The 19683-nt window shown below is 40.3% G+C and overlaps 1 protein-coding gene across 1 annotated transcript in view; it reads left to right on the forward strand.

Moving 5' to 3' along the window:
• Positions 1-19683, forward strand: part of LSM8 (LSM8 homolog, U6 small nuclear RNA associated (S. cerevisiae)) — a 44599-nt gene that overhangs the window by 16676 nt on the left and 8240 nt on the right. The gene's annotated exons all lie outside the window — the stretch shown is intronic.

The following is a 19683-nucleotide window of genomic DNA, read 5'->3' on the forward strand; positions in this document are numbered from 1 at the left end:
CAGGTGAAAAAGTTGGCTTAAAGCTCAACATTCAGAAAACGAAGATCATGGCATCCGGTCCCATCACTTCATGGGAAATAGATGGGGAAACAGTGGAAACAGTGTCAGACTTTATTTTTTTGGACTCCAAAATCACTGCAGGTGGTGACTGCAGCCATGAAATTAAAAGATGCTTACTCCTTGGAAGGAAAGTTATGACCAACCTAGATAGCATATTGAAAAGCAGAGACATTACTTTGCCAACAAAGGTCCATCTAGTCAAGGCTATGGTTTTTCCTGTGGTCATGTATGGATGTGAAAGTTGGACTGTGAAGAAGGCTGAGCGCCGAAGAATTGACGCTTTTGAACTGTGGTGTTCAAAACTGAGAATCCCTTGGACAGCAAGGAGGTCCAACCAGTCCATTCTGAAGGAGATGAGTCCTGGGATTTCTTTGGAAGGAATGATGCTAAAGCTGAAACTCCAGTACTTTGGCCACCTCATGCGAAGAGCTGACTCTTTGGAAAAGACTCTGATGCTGGGAGGGATTGGAGGCAGGAGGAGAAGGGGACGACAGAGGATGAGATGGCTGGATGGCATCACTGACTCGATGGACGTGAGTCTGGGTGAACTCCGGGAGTTGGTGATGGACAGGGAGGCCTGGCGTGCTGCGATTCATGGGGTCACAAAGAGTCGGACACGACTGAGTGACTGAACTGAACTGAACTGAACTGATGTGTCAATGTAGGTTCATCAACTATAACAAATGTAACTCTGTTGGGAGATGTGGATAATGGAGGATGTTAGGCATGTGTTGGAGAAGGCAATGGCACCCCACTCCAGTACGCTTGCCTGGAAAATCCCATGGATGGAGGAGTCTGGTAGGCTGTGGTCCATGAGGTAGCCTAGAGTCGGACACAACTGAGCGACTTCACTTTCACTTTTCACTTTCATGCATTGGAGAAGGAAATGGCAACCCACTCCAGTGTTCTTGCCTGGAGAATCCCAGGGGTTGGGGAGCCTGGTGGGCTAACGCCTATGGGGTCGCACAGAGTCGGACACGACTGAAGTGACTTAGCAGTAGCAGCAGGCATGTGTTGGTGGTAGACGGTATATGGGAAATCTCTTTCCCTTCAATTTTGCTGTGAACCTAATACTTCTCTGAAAACAGTCTTAATTTTAAGAGTCTGTATTTAAAGGGTAGTTGAAACTGACATTAATTCATAAACAGAAGATTACATTAATTCATAAACAGAGAAATTAAAATGAATGAAATCTAGATACATCAAAACAGATAAATCTCAAATACATCAACTTCAGCAAAAGCAAGCTGCAGAGATTCTGTATATGTGAGTTTTAATACAAAGTAATATACACTGTATGCAGACACACAAATGTAGAAAAGTATATTAATGATAAAACAACTTCAGAATAGGAGAAATGAGAGGGAAAGAATAGGAGTGGTATATTAGCTTGATCTGCTGTTATATTTCTTTTAAAAAAATGCTTCCAGTAAAGATGCCAAAAAAGAGAGTATAAACTGAAAATGTGGGGAATGTTATAAAAAGGAAAATTAAACAGAGACAGTAGGTCCTAGACATCAAGAAAGGAAGGAGGTATATTTTCAAACAAAGGACACAGCATCCAATTTTTACAGACAAGTGGAATGAGAATTAAGAAGCTCTGCCTATTATCAGTCATAATTTTTGAAGAAAGTTTCAGCAGAATACTGGGGGTACAAGCCAGATGGTGGGAGGTGGAGGAGAGACTGGGCACTAAAGAAGTGGAGGCAGTGAGAGCAAATTGCTCATTCAAGAAAGTTGGCAATGACGAAGAAAGGGGTAGAGAAAGATATACAGGAGTTGGAATGAGAAATTTTTGTCTGATGCTTCAGTTTTGGGCCAGGTGGGTTCTCAAATAACTCAACCATTTTGCAAAACATTAAGTCTTTATATTATCAAAAATAAAGGACAGAAATAAATATCTTTTTCCTTAAGGGAATATCTGAAAACTATCTTATTTGTTAATATAGCATAACATAACACTAGGAGCTTGGTTCAGTTGACAAAGAAAATGAATAACAGAGTTGGAAAAATTGAGACAAGAAGATCTATGAGATCTAGAATTTCCTGGGTGTGATGCTAACACAGATAGATCTCCACAAAGTGGGCTTCTTGATATTGTTATCCAGTTGGGATCTGTCCTTCAGCCTTTCAAACTTAGAAATTTAACCTCATCAATGTGAATATAATTAGCAGTCTCAGGAAGCTGATTCCACTAAAGAAGCTCATCAGATCAAGTTGATTTGGGATGAGAGAAAAAAAAAAAAAGACTTAATTTCTTTAAATTTTCATCAGAAATGTACTTATACAGATCAGAAATGGCATTAAATTATTCTATTCCTATAACTTTTCCTAACTGTAAAAGTGCCCCTTCTCTAATGATTTCCTTCGGGTAATTTTCTAAAAGAGAAAATATTGTTAGAGAATACAATGAAAGATCTCTATACTGCTAAATTAACCAGTGCTACTCTAGATTATCTGTCCAAATGTGTATGTTATTACATTTTTGGGTAATAAAAATATCTGAAAATTAAAAAAAAAAAAAGCTTATCAGAGACTACTGTTTAAGCCACTTATTTATATGTATGCCAACGTTTACTATCGCAGCTTCTAAATTATGATGTATCTCAGTAAGGTCTAAAACAGCCCATGCCATCTTGGCCTGTTACTGAAGATTGCAAAAGTATTATCTTGTTGTAACATCAGCCCTGGTCTGATTCAGGAAACCCTGATATGAATGCTAGTTCAATCTTTAAAAGAAACTTAAAAAAAAATAGACTATAGAAAATATGAGTTGTTTGTATGGAATATTCCTTAGTGTAATATCTTTAAAAAGAAACCAATTCTCCATGGAAATAAACTAGTGAGTCTTTCATATAATTCTATTAAAAAAAAAAAGTTCTGATAGCAAACTTAAAGAAGTAACGTTAAACTACTTACTCCTGTGTATGTGGTGAGTTTTAAACCATTTTCTCAGATATAAAAAGGTATAGTTCTTTTGGACCTACACCAAAATGTTTATTTTGCACAGCTCATTCTATTCAACGTGTAGCTTTGACTTGCAATGGTCCTGGGCAATGTTCTTTGTCCAGAAACTTTGTAAGCATGGGTCTCTGGAAAAAATTATTAGATTCTGAGCCATAAGATTTTAGGATTTCTCTCTGAAAGGATAGAAATGATAAGTGTCAGATATCTTTAAACCTTTATTTCCAAATTGAGGTTCATGGTTATATTTTAAAAACATCAAGCAAACTCATAAAGGAAAAAGACAGTTATCATATTTTAGATATGATAGCTATTATATACAGGGGCTATGATTCAGCTCAATATTAATTTATAAGCTACTTGGGCATCTTAATATTGGACCTTTGTTGCATCCTAAAGAAGAGTGGATACTTGTTGGCTTCTTCCACAGCATCCACTTCCCCTTTTTTCCCCTTGGACCTCATTTTCAACAGAACACCCCCATCCCCAGCACAAAGCAGCTGTGTGGTTTGAGAGGGTGGATCCCACCCCTGTGTTAAGTCCAGCAAAGCATGTTACACCTGATCACAGTGGCTACTTCAGGGAAGGGCATGTATCACATTTTGACCAATGAAATATGAGACTTATTAAGTCCTCCAAGAAAGTTTCCTTGCTCTTCTGTAGGAGCTTCAGGGACTCGTAGACAATGTGAGAAGACTGTCGGGCCCCATAACGCTACCATGAGGAGATCTAGTGTACAAATGAGTCCAGCACCCAGAGGAGGACAGAGCTCCAAGAATCAAAATGAAGCTGGTGTTCATTTTGGCAACATGAACCTATAAATCAAGATTCCCACAAAGCCTAAAATTAGAAGAGTCTGTGGACAATTCAGTTACATTAATTGATATACACCTTTGCTTAGGCTGGTTGCGCTTTGCTTTCATTCACAGTGAGCTAGAAATCTGCCTCCCTCAGGCTTCCCAAGAGAGATGGGTGAATGTTATGGAAGCCCAAGTCCCTGTCCTAGGGTGAGGACAAAAATACATGGTGTCAACTCACACACTAACATTCCCTGTGGGTCAGACTGAAACTACCCTCGGTGAGACCTTACCTGGGAACTCATCCCTGCTTGCTCTCCCTCCCTTCCCCTCTTACTTCTTTCGCTTTCTTACTGGTTTCACTTGGAAACACTTCCTTAGTACATCTGCTGCTGCTGCTGCTAAGTCGCTTCAGTCGTATCCGACTCTTCGAGACCCCATAGACGGCAGCCCACCAGGCTCCCCCGTCTCTGGGATTCTCCAGGCAAGAACACTGGAATGGGTTGCCATTTCCTTCTCCAATGCATGAAAGTGAAAAATGAAAGTGAAGTCACTCAGTCGTGTCCAACTCTAGCGACCCCATGGACTGCGGCCCACCAGGCTCCTCTGTTCATGGGATTCTCTAGGCAAAAGTACTGGAGTGGGGTGCCATTGCCTTCTCCGCCTTAGTACATCACTGACATACAAATAAATACTTGCTTCAAGCTGTGTTTCTGGGGACTCTGTCCTAAGACACTCTTCTAAACAGAAAGATCTATAGATTGCCAGACTCAGAGGGGTAATATGATAGGGACAATGTCGCAAAAAGGTGGGTAAACTGTCACCATCCCAACATGATTTGAGGAAGGCTTTAGTTTAAGGATTTGATTGCCACTAGGACTGGAAATGCTTACATGAATGACTTCTCTGTAAACTTTGGGGCCTTACAAATTTACCATTCCACACCGTTATCCCAGGAAAGAGGCATGCGTAGCACAAATCTTGTTCTTCATGACCAAAATCACCAAGTTGAGTGTAGCCCAGGCTTCTGGATGCCACAACTAGATCACTATGGGGTTAGGGAAAGGAGGGCTCCTGAGGCACAGTCATAACGGGGTCATCCTTGTGCTTCATTTGTTGCTACATCATGGATTCTGACTGAAGTGTCAGGCAGCAGCCTGATTAAGGGACCAGAGATGGGTGTTTCAGTTGTTCAGGTGTTCAGACCAGTTCAGGTTGTTAAGTAACAACCCACTTTAAACAAACTTAGGTAGCAGCAGTGATTACTTGCCCAGGGATATTTGAAAAGGCAAGGCAATGGCACCCCACTCCAGTACTTCTGCCTGGAAAATCCCATGGACAGAGGAGCCTGGTAGGCTGCAATCCATGGGGTCGCTGAGGGTCGGACACGACTGAGAGACTTCACTTTCACTTTTCACTTTCATGCATTGGAGAAGGAAATGGCAACCCACTCCAGTGTTCTTGCCTGGAGAATCCCAGGGACGGGGGAGCCTGGTGGGCTGCCATCTATGGGGTCGCACAGAGTCTGACACGACTGAAGTGACTTAGCAGTAGCAATAGCAGTATAGACAGTGGGGCGGGGCAAAAGACCCATCTTATCCTTTGCATCATGTGAAAAAGAGATGGTCAGGTGAAATCAGACGATGACTAGGACTGCAGTTAGGGTATGGCTATCCTCAAACTGGAAAATTCTTAAAGAGATGGGAATGCCAGACCACCTTACCTGCCTCCTGAGAAATCAGTCTGTAGGTCAAGAAGCAACAGAAACAGACATGGAACAACAGACTGGTTCCAAATTGGGAAAGGAGTATGTCAAAGCTGTGTATTGTCACCTTGTTTATTTAACTTATATGCAGAGTACATCATGCGAAATGCCAGGCTGGATGAAGCACAAGCTGGAATCAATCAGATATGCAGATGACACCACCCTTATGACAGAAAGCAAAGAGGAACTAAAGAGCCTCTTGATGAAAGTGAAAGAGTGAAAAAGTTGGCTTAAAACTCAACATTCAAAAAACAAAGATCATGGCATCTGGTCCCATTACTTCATGGGAAATAGATGGGGAAACAATGGAAAGTGACAGACTTTATTTTCTTGGGCTCCAAAATCACTGCAGATGGTGACTGCAGCCATGAAATTAAAAGATGCTCACTCCTTGGGAAAAAAGCTAAGACCAACCTAGACAGCATCTTAAAAAGCAGAGACATTACTTTGTCAACAAAGGTCCATCTAGTCAAAGCTATGGTTTTTCCAGTAGTCATGTATGGATATGAGAGTTGGACTATAAAAAAGCTGAGTGCCAAAGAATTGATGCTCTTCAACTGTGGTTTTGGAGAAGACTCTTGAGAGTCTCTTGGACTGCAGGGAGATCCAACCAGTCAATCCTAAAGGAATAGTCCTGAATATTCATTGGAAGGACTGATACTGAAGCTCCAATACTTTGGCCAACTGATGAGAAGAACTGACTCATTGGAAAATACCCTGATGCTGGGAAAGATTGAAAGCAGGAGGAGAAGGGATCAACAGAGGATGAGATGGTTGGATGGCACAAGCTCTGGGAGTTGTTGATGGACAGGGAGGCCTGGAGTGGTGCTTGCTATTTAAATGGGGTCTCAAAGAGTGAGAGACAACTGAATGACTAAACTGAACTGAACTGACCCTCAAACTCAGATAAGATATAGGCCTTGTTGAAAGGAAGTATTCATGACATCTAGCTTAGTCTGTGTTGCCCCAAAGGTAGACCCTGAGGCAAGAATTCCAGTGCAGTTAGTTTATTGAGGGAAGCCAGTACTGGAGTGAGAAGCATTACAAGGAAGGCAGGCAGTGAAAAGTGCAGTATACACTGGCTAAGACATTGAGTGACTGGAGATAACCATCTGAAGTATCCCACCTGGTTGATGACTGGTATCTACAAACCCTTCTTGACAGTGACTGACTGAAGACTACTTTCTGGGGGTGTTAATTCCCCAGCATTTCCAACCTGCCACACATACGTAAAAAAAAAAAAAAAAAAAAAAGCCCTCAGAGAAGCACATATCAACAACTCCAAGTGACCGGTGCACACTGAAACAGTTTTGAAAGAATTAAAAATGGTTATTATATACTACCTTCCTAGAAGTTGAGCTGAATAGGGTGTAGAATTAGCTCAGGTTAAAAAAAAAAGTGACCAAGACCTCACATTCACAGCACATCCAGAAAAGATGTGCATGGATTTTCAGAGCTCATGATAGATTAACTTTCCAACAGTTTTCACAGAATGCATGGTAACATTTTTTTTTAAATGAAAATAAAATCAGTTGATGCATTTTATAAGTGTGGGTTTTGGTAAAAACTTTAAATCTGCAACTCCAAGGTTTAAAAGAATAAATCTTTTAAAACACAAACAAAATACTATGTGACAGGAATTATATCCTTTATAATTAATAAATTTATAATGCAAAAACTTAGGATTTTAAAGTAGTTTGTATAATGCTGCTGGTGCTGCTAAGTTGCTTCAGTCGTGTCTGACTCTGTGCGACCCCATAGATGGCAATCCACCAGGCTCCCGCATCCCTGGGATTCTCCAGGCAAGAACACTGGAGTGGGTTGCTACTTCCTTCTCCAATGCATGAAAGTGAAAAGTGAAAGTGAAGTCACTCAGTCGTGTCCGACTCTTAGCGACCCCATGGACTGCAGCCTACCAGGCTCCTCCATCCATGGGATTTTCCAAGCAAGAGTACTGGAGTGGGGTGCCATTGCCTTCTCTGTTGTATAATGAGGTTTTGGTTTAAACTTTTTTTTAAAGTGTTTGAAGATCATTGTAGACCACTTCTAACACAACACTTCCAGAAGTTTCTGGATTCAGAATTCCTAGTTGCCAGCTTGACACCAGAAACCAACTTGAGCTGATTCAAGTAGGAAGGGAAGTAACTGATGGATATGCAGGAACTCACATAATTGTGGGACAGGCTGGAGGACAAGATCCAGAAGTTACATAACCATGTAGCACGTCCCAAACACATAGCAAAGCTGGGTTAGTATCCTGTGGACAGCACTGCAAAACAATACAGACTCGGGCTTGCACATCAAAATACTGCTGGTGTGACCACATGCTCTGGATGCCACCAGGAACATCAACGCATGGCTCCTTTATGAATTTGCTCTTGCTGAAGGTGTATGACCACAAGAGGGTGTTCTCCTTAGGTCAGGTAGTCATAAACCGGAGTCTAGGTCTCTCTTGTTATAAGAAACAGCAAAAAAAAAAAGGCACTGATATAATGAGTTGTATGTCCCACTCAAACTCACAAAGTAGGAAATTCTCAAGAAATAAGAGAGCTCTGCTGTTGAACAGCTGGAAAACAAAGATAAATACCCCTTAAAAATGGTTGTTTTTCTTTTGAATTACTACCTTCTGCTTTCCAAAACAACTGTATGCTTAGAATTTCTTTTAATCCACTGTGCTATGACATGTCTGTGGTTTTTAATTGAATTTCTGATGCATATGTTAAAAAGCAGATCATTATTTTCTATCATTATTCTTATGCATGAAAAAATCCCATTACAGGACTTATCACATGGGGTAATGACTTGGAAAACATTTCTCCGATTCCAGAGTGACAATTTAACAATAGGAAGAAAGGGAGAGAAGGAGGAGACACCACAGACATTCTTCTGAAGTCTTATATCTGAGTTTTGGTTTGTTTGTTATTCATGATGTGAATTGTTAAATTCAGAAAAATGGAGGGACCATATCTCAAAGCTGGTCAAAATGGGCATTAGGGTCATATCTGAGGCTGACCAGGATGATGAATTAGCTTACTTCCCTGATGGGAGAATGAGTGTGCCAACTTTGTAGAGACAATTTGGCAATATGGATATAAATGGTAATATGGATATTTAGAAATCTCATTTGCTGAAATTAGAGAACAGAGGTCTGCAAATTTTCTGTTAAGAGCCAGATACTCATTATTTTGTGGACCATATGGTTTCTGTCACAGCCACCCATTGTCATCCCAAAGCAGCCAGCATACATAACACATACACTAACACGTGTGACTGTGTTCCAATAAAACTTTCTAAAAGAATTTGGTCTGTGGGCTGGTTAGAGATGTTTAACATTAACAATGCAGATGCCTACTAGTGAAGAAAAATAAATGTATCAGAGGCATTTATTACTGAATAAAACATTTAAAATTGTTGAATTTGCCTCTTTGTAATAGTCCTCAACAAGAATCTGAAGGAAAACTCACAGTGCCCACATCTGGGCCAGTAACTTCACATGACCTCTTGTTTTCATCACGGTCTTTATTTTGTCATTCTATTGGGCATATCTCTGGGATGACAGTGTTAAGATTGCAGTGCAGTGCTTGACCACTTAGGTTCAAAAACTGGCTTTGTCATTTACTAACAAAATGACTTTGAAGAAGATAAAATCCAGAATAGAAACCAGCAGAACCACGGACACCTTCGTAAGTGAGATGGAGGCTAAGAAGAATACAATGGAGTAATTCATCAAGACTTAAGATTTCAGTGAAGGTTGAACATATACCACTCCTCCTTGCCCTGGCAGTGGAGCCTAAACCTTATAACACCAGTATAATGAGTAAGAAACACACATGAAGTAAATGGCAATCTAGGCTGAAGAAACCAATGCTTACACCTAAAAATTCTGGGGAGAGGCTTAGAATTTAGAAGGACTCTGTGCCTCAGAGAAAGATGGTCATGAGCAATAGTACTTACATTGTTTATAAAGGGTCAAATATGCTCCAATTCTCCTTCTATCTGATAGTACAGTTACTTTTCTCAATGAGTTTCTTTAGTCAAAATCCACAAAGATAATAAATTAAGTGGTTGTGCATCTCCATTAATTTTTTATTGCTGCCATAATAAATTATCTCAAATTTCATGGCTTCAACAAAAAAACTTTATCACTTTAAACACTGTAAGGTTAGAAGTCTGGTATGGGTCTGACTGGACTAAAATCCAAGGTGTTAGCAGAATGTCTTCCTTTCTGGAGGCTCTAAAGGAGAATGCATTTCCTGTTTACTTGTTTTTTGGGCAGAATCAGGTATGCTTCTCTTCCTGGAACCAAGGTACTTGTTTTCTTCCTGGCTGAACACTAAGGGCTGTTCTCAGCAAGAAACCAGCACAGTCCTTGGCTCCCAGCTGCCTCCTTCTTCTCCAACTTCAAAGCCACCAGCAGCAGAACCAGATCTCATGTAGGACTCTCAGACCCACTCTCTTGCTTCCCTCTTCCAGTTTTAAGGATTCAAGTGATTAGAATCAGGCCCACTCAGATAATTCAGAATATTCTCTGCACCAAACATCCTTAATAATAACTACATTACCAAAACCCATTTTTGCCATATAAGGTAGTAGTCACAGGTTCCAGGACATCCCTGGGTGGGTAGGGGGGCATGCATTATTCTGCCTACCACAATCAGATCAGATCAGTCACTCAGTCGTGTCCGACTCTTTGCGACCCCATGAATCGCAGCACGCCAGGCCTCCCTGTCCATCACCAACTCCCAGAGTTCACCCAGACTCACGTCCATCGAGTCAGTGATGCCATCCAGCCATCTCATCCTCTGTCATCCCCTTCTCCTCCTGCCCCCAATCCCTCCCAGTATCAGAGTCTTTTCCAATGAGTCAACTCTTCGCATGAGGTGGCCAAAGGACTGGAGTTTCAGCTTTAGCATCATTCCTTCCAAAGAAATCCCAGGGCTGATCTCCTTCAGAATGGATTCGTTGGATCTCCCTGCAGTCCAAGGGACTCTCAAGAGTCTTCTCCAACACCACAGTTCAAAAGCATCAATTCTTCGGCACTCAGCCTTCTTCACAGTCCAACTTTCACATCCATACATGACCACAGGAAAAACCATAGCCTTGACTAGATGAACCTTTGTTGGCAAAGTAACGTCTGTGCTTTTGAACATGCTATCTAGGTTGGTCATAACTTTCCTTCCAAGGAGGAAGCGTCTTTTAATTTCATGGCTGCAGTCACCATGTGCAGTGATTTTGGAGCCCAGAAAAATAAAATCTGACACTGTTTCTACTGTTTCCCTATCTATTTCCCATGAAGTGATGGGACTGGATGCCATGATCTTCGTTTTCTGAATGTTGAGCTTTAAGCCAACTTTTTCACTCTCCACTTTCACTTTCATCAAAAGGCTTTTGAGTTCCTCTTCACTTTCTGCCATAAGGGTGGTGTCATTTGCATATCTGAGGTTATTGATATTTTTCCCGGCAATCTTGATTCCAGCTTGTGCTTCTTCCAGTCCAGCGTTTCTCATGATGCACTCTGCATATCTGCTTCTCCTACTCTTCCCAGTGGGATTGATATCTGAAAAATGTTGAGCTGCCTTTGTTTATTCTTGGATATCAATTCCTTCTGATCTTTGAAAAAGTCTACCTTACAAGGGCACACAGTGATATATCCATGGACGTGCTGCTGATCATCTGTAGGTACAGACTCAAATTTTGTCTTGTGAGTAAAAATTACTTTATTTCTAATTACTGTAAAGAGTACTAAACTAGAATCAAGAAGGCGTTCACTGTTGGCTCTGCTATGTGACCCTCAGAGACTCTCAGCTTCTCTGGGACTCAGTTTCCTATCCACCAAGAGAGAGAAGTGAACTTGGAAATTCCTAGATTTCCTTCTAGCTCTTAAAGTCTAAATGCATGGTTTTGGGGAAAAAAAGGCAGCAGAGGTTGGAGAGTAATTATAGGTAAAAAATCAAACAACTCCAGCAAAACATATAAAATGAAAAATTTTCCAGAAAAGCATCTTGCAGAAAAACCCAAATTAACTTTTTGACCAATCCAATAGTAAGGTAAAGCTTTGACTTTTTCTTTTAACTCCATACATATTTTAATGTAATTTTAGGCATTTGCTTTCCATTAGTGACTCAAGGTAACTTGGTTTTGTCAAGACAGTTCTTATATGCTTCATGCTACCACTCCATTTTTAAGAGCTCTCCCTTGTGGCTCAGAGGGTAAAGAATCTGCCTACAATGTGGGAGACCCAGGTTCAATCATTGGGTTGGGAAGATCCCCTGGAGAAGGGAATGGTAATCCACTCCAGTGTTTTTGCCTAGAGAATTCCATGGACAGATGAACCTGGTGGGCTACAGTCCATGGGGTCCCAAAGAGTTGGACATGACTCAGCAACTACACTTTCTTCCTTTCACCACTCCATTTATCTTTCTATACTTTCTCACATTATTCATACCTCATAGGCTAACCTCAGTATATCAATGAATTAGCTTTGATCTCTCTCACAACATTATGTCTGCAACAAATCTAAATCAATCTATGCTTTCAGTGTGGATTATAACATCAGAAGCAAGTTTAGGTTGAAGATCGCAGATGTAAGTCAAGTAGTTTCTGCCATCAACATCATTTTTCAAGTCCATCATGCTAAAATCACAGTGAAAAGATAGGATAATTTTATCTGTACTGCAATCCAAGCTGCTAAAGACAGTTATATTTAAAAGACAAGCAAAAATTACAAAAAGGTAAGCACTCAGCTTAAAAGAATGTTCCTTAATCTGCCTTGCAATAGTGATTACACAAAAATAGTTGTTTACACACACAAACAAAGGATATTGAAAAGGCGCAAGTCTGGGTGCTCCATTTAAATTAGTCGCACTCTTGACTTGCTATTTAAATCAAGTTACCCCAAGTTGTATGAATCAAGCACGCTCTCAGGCCAAGGTCAGAGGAGGCATAAGACCAACCTGCCTGGTGGCTCAGTGGTAAAGAATCTGCCTGCAATACAGAACATGTGGGTTTGATCCCTGGATTGGGAAGATCCCCTGGAGAAGGAAATGGCAGCCCATTCCAGTATTTTTGCTTGGAAAATTCCATGAACAGAGGAGTGTGGCAGGCTATGGTCTAAAGAGTCAGACATGAGTAAAGCGACTGAGCACACAGCCCCAGCCACAGGAGATTAATAAAATATGGGCAGGTTAACCAAAGTCAAAGACCAGATATGCAGTGGAATAGTAGTAGTCTGCTGTCCTAGAACACTGTTTTGTGTGGTATAAATCAGCTCACATGAGATTGTTAAATAGGGGAGTGATGTTAGAATAGTGCAGAAAGCAGGTTGGTATCCAGGTAATTTTTCCAAGCACTTTAATGTCCCGTGCTACCAAGAACCAACAGCTAAAAGTCACATGGCTGACTGATGGATTACTCCTGGCCTGGAAGAACATGGTACCCAAATAACACTTTTTCACTCTGGCATCCCGCTGTCCCCTCAGCTTAGCTCAGCCATGTACTCCATTTTGATAGTGCTTATTTTGCATTTCTCCTAGATCTGCACAAAAGCAACAACAGACAACAGGTCAGAGCCATCTGTCTCTGGCATCTCTAATTTTGTGCAAAGTCTGCAACTTCTGAGGGCGATGCTCTTCTGCCCTTGCTTCATCACTTAGCAGTGTCTCTCTTCCATAAACTGTCGTTTGTCAAGACACCTCCAACTTTTTTTAAAGGTACAGCTCTCTAAGTTCCTATAGCATCTCATTGCATGCATGCTCAGTTGCTTCAGTCATGTTCAACTCTTTGCAATCCAACTGACCATAGACTGCCAGGCTCCTCTGTCCATGGGATTCTCCTGGCAAGAACATTGGAGTGGGTTGCCATGCCCTCCTCCACAGGACCTTCCCAACCCAGGGATGAACTTGCTGTCTCTTGCATCTCCTGCATTGGCAGGAGGGTTCTTTATCACTAGCGCCACTTGGGAAGCCCTAGCATTTCTTTACTTGTAAGGAATTTCACATATCATGTCCTTTTAAATGTGTTCTTGTTTGGACTGTTATTGTCTCTGTTAATGCTGTCCACTGGTTCTCAAACTTCGCTTCCTGTTACCATCACTTGTGGACCTTTTAGAAACCAGATGCCTGGGCTCTCCCCTCATATCATTTAATTAGAATGTCTGGGGGTGGAAGCCAGGGCATTAGTAGTTTTCAAATATTCCCCATGTGTTTTCAATGAGCAGCAAAATTTGAGAACCACTGCTCTAGTTCAGTTGTTCAGAGTTTGAGTGGTCTTTCCCAGACCCATGTTTTCCTTAAGGTCTGTTATTTTAAGTGAGCTTTTTTTTTTTTTGAACATGAGGATTTTCAGGAATGTACATGTCACACTCGGAGAAGGCAATGGCACCCCACTCCAGTACTCTTGCCTGGAAAATCCCATGGACGGAGGGGCCTGGTAGGCTGCAGTCCATGGGGTCGCTAGGAGTCGGACATGACTGAGTGACTTCATTTTCACTTTTCACTTTCATGCATTGGAGAAGGAAATGGCAACCCACTCCAGTGTTCTTGCCTGGAGAATCCCAGGGACGGAGAGCCTGGTGGGCTGCCGTCTATGGGGTCGCACAGAGTTGGATATGACTGAAGCGACTTAGCAGTAGCACATGTCACACTGTGGCCAAAATGTTTTATTTTACCATTTCAAATTTCTAAAATATAAATAATTTAAATAATTCATAAAAGTATCTTTAAGCATTTATTAATATGCACTATTGAAGATCCTCTGGAGAAGGAAATGACAACCCACTCCAGTATTCTTGCCTGGAAAACCCCATGAACAGAGCAGCCTGAGAGTCTATAGTCCGTGGGGTCGCAGAGTCAGACACAACTTAGCGACTGAACAACACACAATAATCTATAAATGACACAGTGGGCCTCCTGAGATAGACTGGCTCTCCAGATCTTTAGGATAAAGTGTATGCCACAGCTGGTGTACCCGGTATGTTCAGTGACCTCACCACTGGCTGGTGCACAGTGTGTGTCACACCTACACAGGTCTACAACTTGGCCCCCCTCTACTTTATTTACAAGCAGCCCTGTCTTTTCCTGGGTCTCCCTACTCTTGCCATTCTTCCAATTCACCAACACTATCATTATGCTGCTCTTGATTTGCTGGCTGCCTCTCCGCCTGTCTTAACCATTATCTTTGAATCACATGTTTTCGGCCTTTCTACTCCTGCTGCTACAAATCAGAAACTCACATCTGGAGTCTTGCTAGTCTTCTAATCCTCGCTTTCTACCTCCACTAACTAATGAAAGTCAGGTTAATTTTCCTCAAGTGCATCTGTACTTTTCCTCAAGCTACAACTTAACTCTTGGCTTTTTCATAAAATGGTCCAAGATTCTAACACATATCCACCTTCTTCTTCCTGAATCAATTAAAATGCATACTGCTCTCTTTGTCCAATCAGAAAAAAAGAGACAGTGAGCAAAATACTTTAGTAGTACAAGCCCTGGGACTGAGTAAAAGGTTACCTGTGATATAATCTATGTCCATGAGCAATAAGAACTGACATTAATAGAGTGCTTACTACATCTCAGGTTTTATAAGAATTTTAATCTGCCAACAATTTGATAAAATAAGATAAGATATTTTACAGATAAGAAAACTGAGGTAAGAAGGTTAAGTAATCCACTCAGAGCCTCACTGGATCCAAATCCAAACAGGCTAGCTCCTGAGGTAGTGTTCTTAATCAAAACCCTATACTGCTTCTCAAGTAGCAAGTTAGTTAAATGTAATTCTTCCCAAATCTTAAAAAATGGCATAAAAAATGCCTGCTCTAATACCTAAAAGGAAAAAACCCATAATATTTGAAAAAACACTTTGTAATTTACACTATTAAATGAACTAATGTTTTCACATCAATTATCTTTCTTTATAATTTGGGATATTTATTATTTTTCTGTACACTAATTATTTCATGCTTATAATTAAAGCTCTGTACCTATTCAGGAATTTCTTTGTAAGGAGAAATCAGGGTTTATTTATGTCCTTTTTGGCCTTGGAAAATCCTAGAAAGATCTATTTAATATACATTGCTAATTGGTTGACACTTTTGGAACTTGTAGGAATACAAATTGACATAAATAAAAGCTACATAATATTAGATTAAAAGTAATATTTTAATTTTCTATTATTGTCATTTTTTTCCTATGAACCATTCAAATTCAGTTTCCTCAGAATCTACCATGAGTCTGATTCTTTGGGTTAATGAAAGAGAACAGGATACAAAGGGAAATGAGTTATGTCCTGCCTCTCAAGGGAATTAACCAGAGAGAGACTGATTTTATATACTTTGGTTTCTACTAACGGAAAGTAAGTTCAGGAAAGTCAGATATCTAGCAAACTCCTTTCTACCCTTTCCCATTTCTTTTCTGCCCTATTCTTGATATATCTTGATTGCAGTTCTAGATACATGTAGTTGGATTACTAGTGAGAGACAGATTCATGAATGGGTTGGCAGAGATAAAATATTGAGCCAATCTTAACTGAACTAAATATAAAAGAAAAAGATTTCTGCTCAAAGTTTGAATTCAGAACTAATGGACTAAAACGAGTGCTCTTAGTAAAATAAAAAGCATTCCAGCATACTTTGATGTTTTAACAGTGACAGAGTTTCATTCAAATGAGTAGTACTTTGAGATATTTTAAGTTCAAAATTTCATTGTGCCCCTTGGTAAAGAAACCACCTGCCAATACAGGAGATGTAAAAGACATGGGTTTGACCCCTGGATCAGGAAGATCCCCTGGAGAAGGGCATGGCAACGCACTCCAGTATCCTTGCCTGGAGAATCCCATGGACAGGGAGTCGGATACAACTTGGAGACTGAACTTGTAGTTTAGGTATGTAGTTTATGATGAAATTAGTTCTGTAAGTTACTATACAATGTTAATAAACATTGTCACATATAAATACACTCTAAGAGATGAAACACTACATGGGTTATCCATTTTAAATACTTAGTATAATTTGCTGCTGTTGTTCAGTCGCTCATCCTATAGGACCCCATGGACTGCAGCATGCCAGGCTTCCCTGGCCTTCACTATCTCCGGGAGTTTGCTCAAACTTAGCACAATACTTTTTAAAAACTCCTTACTAATGATACTACATTTATCACTAGATAGTACTTTGGTTTTCTTTTAGTTCAGTATCTAACATCTGCACATCACATGATAGCTTCATTTTTCTTTTAATTTACAGAAGATACTGCACTTGCATTTACCACCACCACCATCCCCCCAAACAAACAAAAAACTGGGACATGCACCACCTAATTCCTCACTACATGTGGTTCAAACAGGTCAGAGTAAGTTTCAGTATATAAAATACTAAACATTTGGGAATGATCTGTAGGTAATTTTGTGAGTATGCTGTAATGAAAACAGATGCTTTTCAGAAGAAAACTGCTGACATCGCAAGAGTTTTTAAACCTTCAGTTAAGAAACAGCACACCTGTGAAAATGACTATATACTACCAAACGCAATCTACAAATTCAATATGATCCTTATCAAATTACCAATGGCGTTTTTCACAGAACTAGAACAAAAATTTCACAATTCATACGGAAACACAAAAGACCCTGAATAGCTAAAGATAGTCTTGAGAAAAAAGAATGGAGCTGGAGGAATCAACCTTCCTGACTTCAGAGTATACTACAAAGCTACAGCCATCAAGACAGTATGGTACCAGCACAAAAACATAAATATAGACCAGTGGAACAAGACAGAAAGCCCAGAAATAAACCCATGCACCTATGGGTACCTTATTTTTGACAAAGGAGGCAAGAATATACAATGTGGCAAAGCAGCCTCTTCAATAAATAGTGCTGGGAAAATTGGACAACTACATGTAATAGAATGAAATTACACTTCCTAACACTACACAAAGACAAACTCAAAATGAATTAAAGACCTAAATTTAAGACCAGAAACTATAAATCTTTTAGAGGAAAACATGGCAGAACACTCGATGACATAGATCAAAGCAAGATCCTCTATGACCAACCTCCTAGAGTAATGGAAATAAAAACAAAAGTAACAAGTGGGACATGATTAAAATTAAAAGCTTTTGCTCAGAAAAGGAAAATAGAAGGTAAAAAGACAACCCTCAGAATGAGAGAAAATAGCAAATGAAACAAATGACAAAGGATTAATTTCCAAAATACACAAGCAGCTCATACAACTCATTGCCAGAAAAACAATCAATCTAATCAGAAAGTGGGAAAAAGACCTAAACAGACATTTCTCCAAAGAAAACATACAGATGGCTAACAAACACATGAAAAGATGCCCAACACTACTCATTATTATAGAAATACAAATCAAAACTACAATGACCTATCACCTCACACTGGTCAGAATGGCCATCATCAAAAAGTCTACAAACAATAAGTGCTGGAGAGGGTGTGGAGAAAAGGGAACCCTCTTGCACTGTTTGTTAGTGGGAATGTAAATTGATATAGCCACTACGGAAGATAGTGGCCTTAAAAAACTAGGAATAAAACCACCATATAACCCAGCAATCCCACTCCTAGGCATATACCCTGAGGAAACCAAAATTGAAAAAGACACATATATACCATTGTTCATTGCAGCACTATTTACAATAGCTAGAACATGGAAGCAACTTAGATGTCCACTGACAGATGAATGGATGAAATTGTGGTACATATACACTATGGAATATTATTCAGCCATAAAAGGAACACATTTGAGTCAGTGCTAATGAGGTGGATGAACCTAGACCCTATTACACAGAGTCAAGTAAGTCAGAAAAAGATACATATCATATACTAATGCACATATACAGAATCTAGAAACAAGGTACTGAAGAATTTATTTGCAGGGCAGCAATGGAAAAACAGACATAGAGAATAGACTTATGGACATGGGGAGAGGGGAGAAGAGGGTGAGATGTATGAAGAGAGTAACATGTAAACTTACATTACCATATGTAAAATAGACAGCCAACAAGGAATTTGCTTTATGTCTCAGGAAACTCAAATATGTGCTCTGTATCAATCTAGAGGGGTGGGATGGTGAAGGAGATGGGCGGGAGGAAAAAAAAGAAACAGCACCCCTAACTGACATCATAAGGCAATTTTGTACAAAGGAAAAATAACTCTGGTATTTTGTACATGGATTTTTTTTTTTTTCTAACTTCAAGTCCTTTGAATCTAAATACCACAGTAAAATAAATATGTTTTGTAGTAACACACATAAATATCCAAAATGATAAATGGGGTAGAATTTAAGGAAACTGCGGCCCAGATGAGCTGATGTCACTTGTGCAAGGATACACAATTTCATTAGCACAGCAGGACTGGAATCCAGTCTGCTGCTTATTTAGCAAGCTCTTCCAGAATCAGTCCTTTCCAGGAATAAGCAGCGGACCTGCCAGCCTTTTAAAAGTAACTGATTTTATAACCTGAGGGGAGGGAGACTTTGTGGTGGGGTAAAAGACTGTTTCCTAAGGGAGACTCACATTCTACCATTTGGATTCAGTCCCTGGTAGCTCAGACGGTCGAGTCTGCCTACAATGTGGGAAACCTGGTTTTCATCCCTGGGTCCGGAAGATCCTCTGGAGAAGGAAACGGCAACCCATTCCAGAACTCTTGCCTGGAAAATCCCATGGACGGAGGACCGTGGTAGGCTACAGTCCAGGGGGTCGCAAAGACTCGGACACGAACGAGCGACAAAATAAATGAGTGACAACGCCGCCGCGATGCACATTTTTTTTTTTTTAAACAACAAAAACATTTGTATTGGGGCATAGCCCATTAACAATGATTAGCAATGTTTGACAGTTACAGGTGAACACGAAGCAGCACTTTTAGAAGTAAATGCAAACTGCGAACATGCTTTTAACTATTGACTTCTCCAGATATATGTACCATACAGTTACAACTTGTGGAACTTTGTCCGGGGTCGTTTAGCTTCTAAAAGGTTAATTTTCGGCCTCTGTAGCACAAAATTAGGGATTCCACATCCCAGCGTCTACACTTCATACCAGAACAGCACTCATCTCTCTACTTCACTTGTGACAACACCACCTTATTCGGTTTTCT

Source organism: Bison bison, unplaced genomic scaffold (assembly GCF_000754665.1).
Source record: "Bison bison bison isolate TAMUID 2011002044 unplaced genomic scaffold, Bison_UMD1.0 scf7180017864156, whole genome shotgun sequence".
NCBI lineage: Eukaryota > Metazoa > Chordata > Mammalia > Artiodactyla > Bovidae > Bison > Bison bison.